Raw genomic sequence first — 15,137 nt, forward strand, 5'->3', positions numbered from 1 at the left:
CTAAGACTCAACTCTGATTTCAATTCTGGGTGATTGAGTCAGCTGTGATCTGGTTCTGACTTTGGTTTGATTATGATTCTGTATTGCTGGGGTTGTGGTGGAGGTGATCTGCTTCTCCTTTAGACTCTCATCCTTTTCACACAGGTTCTGATTGACTTTGATTAGTTTAGAGGATTTTTTAGTAAGAATGAGTGAGTAGCCTGATGATTGGATTCAGATGATAGTCACGTTTGGACATCCTATTATTGAGAAATATTTGGGAATATTTTGATTCTGAAATCTGAACTTTAAAGGGTGCAGCGCAGAGGCAGACACCTCAGAAAAATAAACAGCTAGAACTATACTTTTTCAAAATGATAGGTATCCTTCATCAGAGAGTCTCTGCAGTAGTGACTATGAAAAGCAGTTCGTCTTGGTAGGCACAGCATAGTTTAGGCTGAGCACAACAGCAATAAATAGATATAGCTAGAATATGGAGAGCAGGGTATGGGCAGCTGGGCAGCAGGAGAGAGTTCAGAACTTATAGGAGCAGCATCACAGCTCAGGTACAGAGGACAACTGAGATCCTCTTCCCCCTTTATTCTTTTTTTATACAAATTGTGGCTATCCATCCAATCCCTTCATAATTCAGTGGCAGACGCAGTGCTGAGGTGGGAGCAGGAAGAAGAGGCATTTACATATTAGATGTACATTCTGTAAGTGATTTACTTAGAACTTGATCATTCCTGGTGCCACTGCCCCTAGTCATTGTCAGTTTCTGCAGATCCTTCCCCACAGCAGATTGTTCACACACACAGAGTCCCACTCTTATTGTTTTATTCTCAGTGGATACTTTCATTGCTGCAACTGCTTTTCTAATGACTGCTCCATTCATTATTGCAACAGTGTTGCATTTAATATAGTTTTTTTCCCTTTGAGACAAAACATGTTGTCCCAAGTCAGGCAAAACTCTTGTGGAAGTCAGTGGGAATGTTGCATGGGAAAGGGCTGAGTAGAAAATGAGTAGGAAATTCAGGTTTTGACTCTTCATAACTTATGTCCAGTATCTTCTCCCTTGCCCTGTCCCTTTCATCCCTCTCCCTTGTCTTCCATTCATCTTATCCTCCCTGAACTAAATTACTCCATCTCACAAAAAAGTGGGGAGCTACCATGACATTCACAGAATATCTCATTGATCACTCTGCTTTTATGGTCTATCCTTTCCCCCTACTTTTTGTCTACCTTTCCTATTTTAGTTATGAGCTCTTTGGAGCAGGAGTGTCTGCTACTCTGCTTAGGCAGTGCCTAGCACTATGCGGGCATCAGTATTGGTTGGTCCTAAGACGTAAGGCATTACCATAATAAAACATGATTATTGACTCCATTAGTGAAAGTGTAGGACTTAAACTTGTGGGAACATTTTAGGCAGTGGCTAAGACTAAGAACAACAGGACAGTTCAGTCTTTTAGCTGTCGTTAACCAGGCAAAAAGTTGGGGCATGGGTTAGAGCTGGTCAAAAATGAAAATAACAATTTAAAAAAAAATATGTGAATTTTTGAAGCTGTTCCTATTTTCCAGGGCTTGAAGCAGAACAATATTAAAAAAATTATATAATATATTGTTGAATTTTTTTAAAATTCATATATATATATTTATATATATATATACAAACATTTTTTGTTTCTCCCTTTTTTACTGCTTTTTTTTCTTTTTGCTAACGAGTGCATTGAAAGGAACATTGTTCAGGGTTAGTAGTCTGTGGGGTTTTTTTGCTACTCCGTAACTCTACTACCCTGAAACTTTTCAAAAGTTGGGGAAGTTTTGAAAAGTTTCAGGGTGGTAGAGTTAAAGAGTTTAATTTTTCCTTTGTACTTTTGCAAAAGTCAAGGGAAAAGAAAAATAGAAACTCTAAAAAAGCAAATCAGACATCACTTGTTTTACTGCATTCAGTAGCAAAACTAAATGAAGGAAAAAAGAAAAAAATGGGGAGTAAAAGGGAAAATATCAAAATTTTAATCAAAAAATTAATTATATGAAATGTTAAAATGTCTGTTATGGCAAAATAATGTAAAATTTAAAAAGAGAAAGCTTTTCTGAATGTTTTTGGTTACAAAAAGGTTGTTTTTCATTAGAAAAAAATTTGGAATGAAAATTTTGACTAAGTCTGATTTTTTTCTCTTCCACTGGACTCTAGTGAAAAAAACTCTGGAAAGAGGAAACATAATGATGTAGCTTCTGGAGAACAGATGGGCATTGAATACACTCATGTAATTATTATTTAGGAACTGCCAATTTATAGATTTTCTCATTCATTATATAATTCAACTCAGCTAGTACTGGCTCCCAGGAAGAATGGACTGGGTGACCTATCTGTCCTTTCACATCTAATTTCTGTGGTTGAATATTTCACCGACATACACTCTTACTACCTATGCTACAGGTCTTCATTGATACATAGTAGAACATGGATGTATTTACCATCGTTTATTGTGATCAGTGCTAGTTTCAGTACAGAGATAAGGTAATATCTTTTATTGGACCGACTTCTGTTGGTGAGACACAAGCTTTCAGACTACAAAGAGGTCGGTGTAAACTCAAAAACTTGTCTCTCTCACCAACAGAAGATCATAGAATCATAGAATCTCAGGGTTGGAGGGGACCTCAGGATGTCATCTAGTCCAACCCCCTGCTCAAAGCAGGACCAAACCCAACTAATCATTCCAGCCAGGGCTTTGTCAAGCCTGACCTTAAAAACCTCTAAGGAAGGAGATTCCACCACCTCCCTAGGTAACCCATTCCATTTCTTCACCACCCTATAGTGAAAAAGTTTTTCCTAATGTCCAACCTAAACCTCCCCCTCTGCAACTTGAGACCATTACTCCTTGTTCTGTCATCTTCTACCACTGAGAACAGTTTAGATCCATCCTCTTTGGAACCCCCTTTCAGGTAGTTGAAAGCAGCTATCAAATCTCCCCTCATTCTTCTCTTCTGCAGGCTAAACAATCCCAGTTCCCTCAGCCTCTCCTCATAAGTCATGTGCTCCAGCCCCCTAATCATTTTTGTTGCCCTCTGCTGGACTCTCTTCAATTTATCCACATCCTTCTTGTAGTGTGGGGCCCAAAACTGGACACAGTACTCCAGATGAGGCCTCACCAGTGCTGAATAGAGGGGAATGATCACGTCCCTCGATCTGCTGGAAATGCCCCTACTTACACAACCCAAAATGCCATTAGCCTTCTTGGCAACAAGGGCACACTGTTGACTCATATTCAGCTTTTTGTCCACCGTAATCCCTAGGTCCTTTTCTGCAGAACTGCTGCCCGGCCATTCGGTCCCTAGTCTGTAGCAGTGTATGGGATTCTTCCGTCCTAAGTGCAGGACTCTGCACTTGTCCTTGTTGAACCTCATCAGATTTCTTTTGGCCCAATCCTCTAATTTGTCTAGGTCCCTCTGTATCCTATCCCTACCCTCCAGCATATCAACCACTCCTCCCAGTTTAGTGTCATCTGCAAACTTGCTAAGGGTGCAGTCCACACCATCCTCTAGATCGTTAATGAAGATATTGAACAAAACTGGCCCCAGCACCGACCCTTGGGCACTCCACTTGATACCGGCTGCCAACTAGACATGGAACCATTGATCACTTCCCGTTGAGCCCGACCATCTAGCCAGTTTTCTATCCACCTTACCGTCCATTCATCCAGCCCATACTTCTTTAACTTGCTGGCAAGAATACTGTGGGAGACTGTATTAAAAGCTTTGCTAAAGTCCAGAAATAGCACATCCACTGCTTTCCCCTCATTCACAGAGCCGGTTATCTCATCATAGAAGGCAATTAGGTTAGTCAGGCATGACTTGCCCATGGTGAATACATACTGACTGTTCCTGATCACTTTCCCCTCCTTTAAGTGGTTCAGAATTGATTCCTTGAGGACCTGTTCCATGATTTTTCCAGGGACTGAGGTGAGACTGACTGGCCTGTAGTTCCCTGGATCTTCCTTCTTCCCTTTTTTAAAGATGGGCACTACATTAGCTTTTTTCCAGTCATCCGGGACCTCTCCCGATCACCATGATTTTTCAAAGATAATGGCCAATGGCCATTAAAGATGGTCCAATAAAAGATTATAACCTCACCCACCTTGTCTCTCTGGGCCCAACACAGCAACAACAGCACTGTATAGTTACAGGAGTACAGATTACTTTGACCTTATCCTAGTAAAACATGGGTCACATTTATCCCTATTATAACTCCATTGTCTTCATTGTAAACTACTGGGTTTTAGTCTATTCTCACACTGGTTTTAATTTTGTCATGGATAAATTTAGCTTATTCTCTTTTTCTAGTGCTGCTGTTACATTTAATTTATTTTGATTTATTTGTTTCAAATGCATCCACTAAGAACTCTGAGTATTATGCTTACTATGATTATTGCAATACAACAATTGATAAAAAGGTGGTGGTGATTTTTTAAAAAAAGACTAGCTAGAAATGGTTACAGGCAAATGTAAGAAGGATCAGATTTCTCTATTCAAACTATTATTTAAACTTGTTCATCTCCTGGAAAAGCAGCCAAATATAGCAGAAAAAATGTAGAAATTCACAGAAATGTTTGAAAATTTGTTTGTTTTTGTTTTTAATTTGAAAACATTTTGACCACTGGTTAAAAACAGTAACTCTTTGGAGAAAACTTTTGCAAATTTTCCTTGAAAAATGTCAAGTGTTTGACAATTTTCTACCAGCTGTACTGATTTCCTTTTGTAGGCCTAGAGTGATGGATCAAGTCCATATTCTATCTGTCTAGAGTACCTTCTGTGGCCTCCATTACTATAGTACCTGAGCACCTCAGAATCTTTATGTGTTGATCCTCACGACACCCAGTGAGGAAGGGAAGTACTTTTACCCTGAGCTGAGGCACACAGAAACTAACTCAGCCTAAGCCAAAGTCACACAAGGAAGCCCACAGTAGAGTAGGGAATTTAACTTGGATCTGCCGAGTCCCGGGCTATCCCTCAACCAGTGGACCATCCTTTCCTTATTAACACATACTACAACAGCCCTCATTTTCCCTCTTATAAATCCCCATTTCTGCAGTAGAGTTTTGTTGAACACTTCCTTGACATCCCAGTTCTGACAGAGTTCAGTCAGCGAACCTCTATATAGTGCTGACGAACATGAGCACTTTTTATATAGAGAGGCATTAGGCATATTTATTGGCACTATCCATTTCATGAGAAACCTTTTTCCTCCAACTTTAAGTATAAAATGTTATTGTCAACAGATGATAAATTAATCTTCATATTCAAATTCCTTTTATGCATTTAATATTATTAACATTCATAAAAAGTTTTTGGTTGAAGCATGTAAATCTCAGAATACACTACCCCTTTATCAGAGCTATATAACAGGCTCTATGTCTATACTAAGTGAACCTTTCTCTCCCCAAAATAGGAAATACTGACCTCAGAGCAGTATGAGTTATGGATTTCTTTTCATGGCAATACATGATTGACTTTACCCAAGGCATAGAAAGAAAATGCAGCTGAAATTGTAATGAAAAAAATGCACTCCATTTGTCCTTCATGCAGACAAATGTGAAATTCCTATAGTATTATATATTGCATCCATACCAATATCAATATAAGATTATTAGTAGATAATAATATTAGAGTTCATCATGATTAATGTAATTAACAAGCATGCAGAAAGCAATAAAGATTTGTCAGTGTTACTGGAAATGCTTTTAGATGCCATTATGGTCTTTACCATTGTGTACCTAATATGACGATTGCTTTTTCTTTCAATCGGAAGCTTTCTTCCCCCACAGAAAAGGAGAGGTGGGCTGAATAGTTTGTCTGACATGAAGCACTTCTGTGCTGGAATGTTTGTGCAAAGGAAGAAACTTGTTCTCTGTTGAAAAAGTGGCAGGACACTGTGCATGCTTTCTGGGTGAGGCTGCTTCTGCTATTAAATGAAAGTAAATAAGAATGATAACAATAAATAAAATAATGAATAACACTCTGCATTTATAACCACCTTTTATTACCAAATGGCGGACTGGCCTAATCATTGACTCAGTATGATGGGCCATATTCATCCCATTAACTTCATTGGAGCTCCATCCATTTGGCCCAGGACATTTAAAAAAAGAGAGTCCAGGCTGGGGTTAGTTCCAGGGTCACCAGTTAATCAAATAGCGCACATGATGGAGAGAAGCAATTCAAAGTACTAGAGCCATGGTCAGAAAGGATGTACTTTGAGGCAGAAATATGAAGAGCTACCTTAAGGATATGAAATTAAAGGAATTTATTACAATATTGTTGAGACGGGTCCAACTCATTAAGTCCAGATATGGATCAGTGTCTAGCTCTGAGCTTTCTTCAAGTTCAGGGCATGGTGTTGAATTCTGGTTTTTCAGTTCAGGCCCATTATAGAGATAGAAGTTTGATGCTGGGTATGAACTTTCTCAAAAAGGTTCTTGTTTGATTTTACTTTATTGTTAGGAGAATGATATACTTGCTACAGCATTGGTGGTGTGGGGAGTGAGCCCCTGCAGTGATAGAAAAGTAGAGGGCTTCTAATAGAAAGAAGTAGTGTCTTAGAGCTCTGTAGCAAGTAGTGGATGTGTTAAGGGATTTAGTCCCATTGTCATTTCACTAGCTGGGTCCTGTAGCACTATTGATGAACCCATTTCTCCCAAGAAGAATTAATTGCTGGTTGCTCCCCATCCACCCAATGAGTGCCATTACACATGATGCTCCTTTCCTGACCACTCAAGCTCTGTGACATTTAAAAGGATCCAGTAGCTTAGAGAGTGTGCTCTGCTAGATTCCACAAAAAGGATAGCTTTGGAAAGGAGAGCTGAAAGCTAAAAGAAAAGTTAACCTTCTACCTAGCACCGGCAGGCATGCCTTTCTTGCGTTAATGTGCACCATGGCTTTGTTTTGATGCTGTGCAATCATTTAGAAAGATGGCCAGGTCATTGGCTTAGCTTGTGGTGTTAGGAGAAATGGTGTGTTTTTTGGGAGTACATGTGGGACTGCCTAGGCCACAGATTCAGTGAGAAGGACAACAAACACAGGGTATATATGTACAGCCAGGAATTCAGTTCTTCCTGGAAATAGTATGAGATGTGTTTCTCTGCAGTGGAGAAACTGAAGGCTACATAATAATACATAACACATAGATAATTACAGAGCACACTTCCCTTTTCTTAGAGTCAGAGATGTTAATTAAAGAATGAAATTTATTACAAGCTGTTCTATTATCTCCAGTCACCTTGACAGAGTTTTGGACTACATTCTGCTCTTCAGTGGAGCTCTGTGTGCACAATCGTAGCAGCTTAGCGAAGGTTTTTTGCATCATTCTTCCAATGCAGGGTGAGCATAGACTGAATTATCAGGAGAGCCTAGGGGCAGCCCAATTAGAAGGTGCTCCATAAGGCTGGTGCAGAAAGAGGTGTGTGTTACTCCTCTCCCCAGCACCTGTTTCCTAGTACAGACATCCACAGGAGGTTCAGACCACATCCAAAACCACCTTTTGTGGTCAAGGGGTACCATTTGGCATCTGTCCACTGCTATATTTTGCCTGGTTCTTGGTCAAATAATCTGGTGGTGGTGGTGAGGAAAGGCTGTTTGTGGCCTCTTCACCCAATCTCCCAGCATACCCTCACAAGGCAAAGAAGAATTTAGCTCTTAATGAAAAGAGATTTCTGGTTGGTTATATCTACTCCAACATATAGAGTATTACAGCCATATTGGTGAATACAATACATAGTGAATACTAGACTGACTCCAATCACACAGAAGAGCTTTGTCTTTTGAATACTGCATTTTTCCAATTTATTACAGTCACAGAGATATTTGTGGTATATAGCTTTGTGCTAATTCACGCTGAACATTTCCAGCTTTCTTTACCACTCAAAATGTATTTGTACATTACATGAAGAAGAGAAGACGTAAATGTTATGAGCAGAGTGTTGAACTTTGGTACCTGAATCTAAGCTTTCTGGGTAATTTTTAAGGGACCTGCCTTGCAGGAGGTAATTTGAGGATTTCTTGTACCTGCCTCCTGTTCCCCTATATCAGGAGTTCTCAAACATTTTTTGCTGGGATCTCCTTTGAAAATATTTCAGGCTGTGATGACCACCCCGAAAAGTGACAACCCCACACCCCTCCCATGCCACACTTACTTCTGCACTGCTGCTGGTGGTGGCGCTACCTTCAGAGTTGGGTACCAAACCACTGTTCTCTGGCTGCCCAGCTCTGAAGGCAGCACAGAAGTAAGGTGGCTACAATAGGCTTGCGATCCCCTTTTGGGTGGGGACTCCCAGTTTGAAAAATGCTGCCCTATATCTTTTCCTCTCTTCTCTTCCTCACTGTACATGTTTATATTTCAGCACCTGAAAAAGTTCCAAACAGCTGGCTAAATAGGTCAAAGAGTGGAAAGAGTAAGAACACAAATGCAAACATAAAACAGGAAAAAGGCCAAGGTAAAGGATCTTGAGAAAGGTAAGGAGCAATTTGGAATGAGTTTGAACAGGGAGTACTGGGATTGGTGCATAACTAGCATTTAGCCAGGGTCACAGTGGTTCTCTGATAGTGTCCTTCTGAGCAATTATTTGACATTCATAGTGATGTGTGTTGGAGAGGGATTGTGGAGTAGCTGGGGATGGACAACTGAACTAAGCTTGAACTTTAAAGACAATATTTGGGTTTAGTCTGCATAACGTGAAGCATAAAAGTATAGGCGGCTTTCTTTTTTCCCACTCAGTACCTTCTGCTCTAAAACATTGCACAGCCGTGTTTCTTTGAGCGCAGGAGAAAAGTCTTTTAAAATGTACTTTACTGTTAAGAATGTAAAGAAGAGAGCCTGAGAGCTTTCCATTACCCTGCTTCTTAGCTAATAATCACACCCTGAGATAGTCTGTTCTGGTTAGCATCTCTTGTTCTTTTCTGAACACTGCTGTGTTAATTACATCTCTTGCTGTTAGCTTTCATAGGACAGTCTTGCACCCAGTACCCCCCGAAGATGGCTTTTTTATAGCACTTAGATGTCTAGTTACCTGATTTGTGGTTAGATGTTAGGGTGCTGTATGAGGTGTCCACAATTATTTGCACCTGTAATTCAAAAAAATCAGGCCCTAGAAATTGCTGTGGTTTATCGTGAGTGACTATGTCATACACCTTTCTGAAACTCCGCTAAATTGTGTTTCCTACTTGCCCTATCCATGCTGCATTGTTTCCCTTAAAAAATTCCACCAGATATGACCAACAGGATCTAACAATTGTAATGTCAAGCAGTTTTCCTTTTCATTGGCACATTCTGGGCCAGAGCCTCAGCTGGTATGGGGGACTCCCCAGTTCCCCTTTTACCTCTCACGGAAAAGTCGTTAAAATTGCAGTTAGTCAGCAAATCCAAAATCAAGCACCTGTTTGCCAGATATAAACAGCTGTACTGCATGTACCTCATCTGACCTATTTGCAAATGATATGCCATATGCAGTACCAGTTGCTTAGTTCCTTTGCTTATGGTGATTTGGGAGAATGCTTTGTTAGATGGAAACTACACAGTGCAATTAAAATATGGGGCCATATTCTTGCTTGGTGTAATTCTCTTGACGTTACACCAAGGTTGAATTTGGCCAGTGGAGTATTTTAAAATGTATTGCTCCCCTTTTTCTAGAAGAACGTTACTTCTTCAGTAGTCACTGCTGTAGCCTGTTTCACCATTAACTTTGATTAGGTTGTGGCCTCATTGAGTTAGTGATTTCTTTCTTGTTAGTTTTTTCTTTAACAAGAAAAAGAATGAACAAATACAAAACAAAACAAAACAAAAAACTTTCCTGGGCTGCTTGAATCACCTGGGACATTCCTACAATATGAATTCATTTGAATTTATATTTGTTTTCTTTTAACACAGATCTGGTACTGAGCCACTTTTCCTTTTCTGAAAATTATTACCCTCCAAAGTGTCTGGAATTATGAAACTGAAGCTATAGGAAACCCTTCTAACTTCTCCCAAACCACTGGCATTTCCTGCTGCACTTTCTTTTGCTCACATGTATTGGCTGGTCTGCCACAAACAGTATTTCATATTTTGCAAGGTAAGATCAGATTTACTACAATGACAGGTTAAAATGGCACCAAAATACAGACAGGACTAGAGAACCTAAATTCTAGACAAGCAGTAGAGAGTATTAAAAGAATAGAGGTCAATTTGAACTTGAATTACGTACTTCGTAGTACAATAAATGGCAAGGCCTGACAATATCTAACACTTTCTTTCTGAGCTAGTTTTTACCAGGTTTTGAGAACACAGATATAAAATGACATATTTAGTTGCTGTGTTTAATCACAGGGGAAGGATGGGCTTATGGTTAAGGCATTGGCCTGGTACTTACAAGATGTGGGTTACTGGCTTTGCTACAGACTTACTGTGTGACCTTGGGCAAACTGCTTGATCTCCCTGTGCCTCATTTCCCTATTCGTAAAATGGGAATAATAATTCTGTCTATTTAGATATCTTAGTATGTACAGTACTTAGCACAACGGGGCCTGCTGTTCACTGGGTCTCAAAGGGCTGCTATAGTACAATTAAATACAACAAAGCCTGATCCTGCAAGGTGTTCAGTGTCTCTTGAAAGGAGATGAGCAACCTTAACTCCCACTGAGTTCAGTGTTCAGCACCTCACAGGTTAGGGTCACAGATGATAACATTATAGCACAGACGTTCTCAAACTGTGGTCTGGTGGTCCATGGAGAGCTGGCTGGTCACACAAGGCTGGCTTTTTCTCTTTATTTCCAGCTGCTGAACTGCATTAAAGATACAGAAATACTCCGCTAACACTGCTCTTCCATGTAAGCAATTGCTGGGTGGTTGCCACAGAGCAATTGCTGGGTGGTTGCCATTGTGAATGGAAGAGGGTGGTAGTCTGCACATTTGTGAATGGGAAGGGAGGCGATCCACACTACAGCCTTTGTATTAAAATACGGGCCAGCCTATGAAAATATTTGAGATCCCCCGCACTAGCAAATTCAAGAGAAAAATAGGCCCTTAGCCATGGACAGGACTTGGGGTAGTTGTGCATCAGTTGCACTTATATAACATCATAAACTCATGCAAACACCTAATTTTAAAACCCCTTTAGTCTCTGAAATTGTCATACTCATTCAAACTATGAAATAATCTGCTCAGCTTTGACAATAGTGTGTCCTTCACAGTTGTCTTTAACTGGTAAATAGTTCTTGTCTGAAAATTCGTCTTCTAATTCATGCCTGGCCTTTCTAAAGCCACATCAGACTTAGAGACTGCATTGTCCAACAAAGCTTCAGTCTTCACTCCTGTCTTTCTACTTTCATAAAGAGCTTCTTGACAAAACTTGTTCCATATCAGCACGCAGGATATCCTTGTTGTCCTCTGAACACCAGTACAGATAAGTAACTGCTATTATGACCTCAGTGCTTTCTCAGAAATGACATTTGAACTAAGTGGGAGGGCACAGCAAGGTCACAGGCAATATGCGTTTATAGGAGCTTTAAGAAATGAATCTAGGGTGACCAGACAGCAAGTGTGAAAAATCGGGACAGGGAGTGGAGGGTAATAGGAGCCTATATAAGAAAAAGACCCAAAAATCAGGACTGTCCCTATAAAATCGGGACACCCTAAATCAATCAGACTTATGGATGAATTTATAATTTGCCTTGTCACGAGAACACACATCTTAAAAAGGTTTCTGCTTTGGAAAAATAAAATAAAAACCATAAGCAACCACTTAAAGAGGCTGCATAAATAATTTGCCATTTGTGAGCAATATATGCAAAACGATAGGACTGCAAGGACTCAGTTCTGCGGAAAAGCTTCTAACCATTTAAACTGCCATGCCAGTGTTTATTACCTGAATCACCTCCGGGAGTCTGATAAACACCTGTGATCTGCTGGTAATTCAGGAAAGGAAGCAGCACTCCACATGACCTGCTTTTTTCTTTCAAGTAGTCATGGTGTAATAAACAGTGTACACTGATTTTGAACATGCAAAGAATATATTGAGGCAAGTAAAGGTTACTGCTGTCATCTTGATGCCCAACAAACAAAGCTAATAGCAGGAAGTACAAGGTTTAACACCTCAATATGCTGTACTTAGAGATGGAAGGAAAGACCAAAAGACAATAGGAACCAGTGGCACTTGGAAGGCAATTTGGTCATTTGGTTTAAAAATGAGAGTAAATGGTGCATGTTTTGAAAAGTAAAAAAATGGTAGCTATCTTGTTTAAACTATAAATGTTTTAAGCTACTTCATGACCAGTAGAGTAATAATTTCCTGGAAAGCAATATTTAAATGTATCCATCATCATTTAGATCTTAGATACACAGTTAAATATTATTGATCATTTGCAATTGTGTGCATTCATGTATACATATATTAAACAAAAAAAGTAATGGTATAATGCAAAGTGTTTTGGGATGAAGTGCAAAAATAGTACTGGAGTTTCCAATTACCAAAGATTTTTTTAATTAAGACAGTCACATGCAAATTATAGACATCCAGTTTATAGCATTGCAATCTTATAGGCTTGCACTCATGAATATGGTAATTTTTATTTTATGCCCTCTTGAGATGTCTTGTTAAAAACATTTTATTGGTGATCCTAAAATTCAGTAAATTTGAAACCCTTGGCACCCTGAAGATAGTTAAAGTTTTTTTAAAATGTCAGTAATAAATATTTGGCAAATATAAAAAATATGCACATTTTCCCCAAGTGGGTGATATTTTTGTTGCAGTTCTTATAGTCAAGTGATGACACTGCAGTTCAGAATGTAAGTGCATATTGATATTTTCTTCCAGAAACTGCAAGTGTTGCTTAGAGAGTGCTTCTCCCACAGAGTTATTTTTATGCAGACACCTGGCAGTGGTTACATTCTTGCTCTGGTTTGCAGACTTGTTTTGGACAATCAGGTGTATGTATGAGCAAGTGGTCTTTATTTGGAGCAATTAAAATTCTAACATTCTCCTCTCTTGACATGCAATTACTAGGGCTCTGCTGTTCTCACTAATTGCTCTTGCTGGGGACATTGGTAAAAAGCCAATGATTTTGATGGGTAGTGGATTATCATTTTTACTCTGCTACCTGAGAAAAAAATCATTTGCAAAATCCCATGTGTAATTAGCAAGACTCATGATTAATTGTCCTGCAAAATTAGCTTCACTGTTGCTTTTATTTTACTGCTTCAAATATTAATTAATGTTAACTCCTTTCCTTCAGTTCCAGCTTTTGAATATTCAACGTGGCTTTGAAAAATTAGTCAGTGCATCTACTTGCATTAGCATGCTAGAGCTTTGATTTCCGAATAAGTATTCTGATTTAAAAGATCACACTTGGGTCATAAATAATTTTTATAGGAGGACAAACAAAGCATCAAAGCATCATGGGAAGGCATTCATGCACTAACTGAAAGTAAATTGTTTCAGTAATGATTCATTCCCCCAGTGCTTTTGGGGAAACATTAGCAAATATGCAAACAACTGCATTGTGGTGCAAGACAATTCTTTAATGACAGGCAATCAATGTATATTTCCTAATCAGTAACAATATGAAAGAGAGGAGTTAATGCTGGAGTAATATCTTTTTAATACAAAACCATCCTCTAAACTTTGATTAGTTGCAATGAGTACTCCCTGTGTTTCTCTGAATTGCAGGTTGTTAAGTTTGATGGTGCAAAGTAGAAAATGCCAAGTGTCTGTAGTTTGATACCATCTGTCTTAGTGCTCTCTCAATTATTATTTTTAAGCTTTTTCTTATCATAGGGTCAGAGAACCACAAGAGGGGTCTAGTTCAGACTATTCCTGAAGGACAGAAAGAGGTTCTGATGGACTCTAACAACTAATAAAACCATGTCCCCCCAAAACATGAAGAGGAGCCCATTTCCCCATTTTGAAGAGGTGACTGTTTATGCCCACACCAAGTGGCACCACTCCTCTTAATAGTGAGACCCAGAGGTGCCGACTTTCTGATTTCCCTGGGAGTGCTCGACCTCCGCTCCACCCCAGACCACGCCCCCCACTCCACGCCTTCCCCCAAGGCCTACTGCAACCCACCTCTTTCCGTCCCCGCTCCACCCCCTGCCCCGCCTCTTCCTGCCCTGCTCTTTCCCCTCCCCTGAGCCCCTCTTCCTGCCCCTGCTCCTCCTCCTCCTCCCCCCTTACAGTGCCTCCTGCTTGCTGCTGAACAACTGATCAGCAGCGGGCAGGAGGTGCTGGGAGGGAGAGGAAAAAGCTGATTGGTGGGGCCCGTTGGTGGGTGCTGAGCACCCACTGGAGCACCCACAGAGTCAGCACCACCATAATCCCCAAAAATGTACACCTTCCCTGCCAGGTACTTTCCATTCAAAGAACAATTTCTGCCCTGCCACCCCCAGACACATTCTGGCAGTAGACAAGGGCTTAATTTTGCATTTGCATAAGGTAGAGGGCATGTTTCTTTATCTGATCACTTGTCAAAAACTGCTCTCATAGGCAATGTAAGAAAAGCCTGCCCTTAAGTTGAGTGCGAGTTTCTCCATGGCCCATGACAATAACACTGTTCGGTTCCAAATCTCCTTCCAGATGCAATATTTTTTTCATAGAGCAGTCACTTTCAAGAGTCAATTGTCAATAAGTGATTATTGTTCAGTTCTGTTTTGCGGGTGTGTGTGCCACAGGCTTTTTGGGATGGGTAGTTGGAAGTGGTATGAGTCTGTGATTACCTTCATTTCATCATGTCATGGTCTCAACTATGCCCTTGTCACAGCATCCAAGGTTGAACACTGGCAGCAGCAGGCTTATGGTAGCTGCAGACAGCAGCATTTTGAAGAACATACCTGGCCTTATTATCAAGTATGAGGGTGAATAGCATGTGTTTGGGAAATTCCATCCCCCTCATCTCTGCTTTCCCATTAAACTAAGTAGTTCCTATGGCGGCTGTTGCTGTGCAGCACAAAAACACAGCACAATGTAGCTACATTTTGTAGAATTATGATTTTATTTATTTCAGACTTGTATAACTGGCATCAAAACCTGGGCTAATGTGTCTATAAAATTACATCCTTATATATTAGAGCCAGTATGACTGTATATGTTATGGGAACATCATTCCTTTGTACATTTCCTTTACCTAGTACAATA

The 15,137-nt window shown here is 39.9% G+C and overlaps 1 long non-coding RNA gene across 1 annotated transcript in view; it reads left to right on the forward strand.

Annotated features, from left to right (window-relative positions):
- The first annotated feature begins 5,822 nt into the window (after positions 1-5,822).
- Positions 5,823-15,137, forward strand: part of LOC120374459 — a 54,453-nt gene continuing 45,138 nt past the window's right edge. Inside the window, exons 1-2 of the long non-coding RNA XR_005586113.1 lie at positions 5,823-5,926; positions 8,376-8,487. This is a non-coding gene — a long non-coding RNA (uncharacterized LOC120374459). The remainder of the gene's footprint in view (positions 5,927-8,375; positions 8,488-15,137) is intronic.

This window comes from Mauremys reevesii, linkage group 11 (assembly GCF_016161935.1).
Source record: "Mauremys reevesii isolate NIE-2019 linkage group 11, ASM1616193v1, whole genome shotgun sequence".
Classification (NCBI taxonomy): domain Eukaryota; kingdom Metazoa; phylum Chordata; order Testudines; family Geoemydidae; genus Mauremys; species Mauremys reevesii.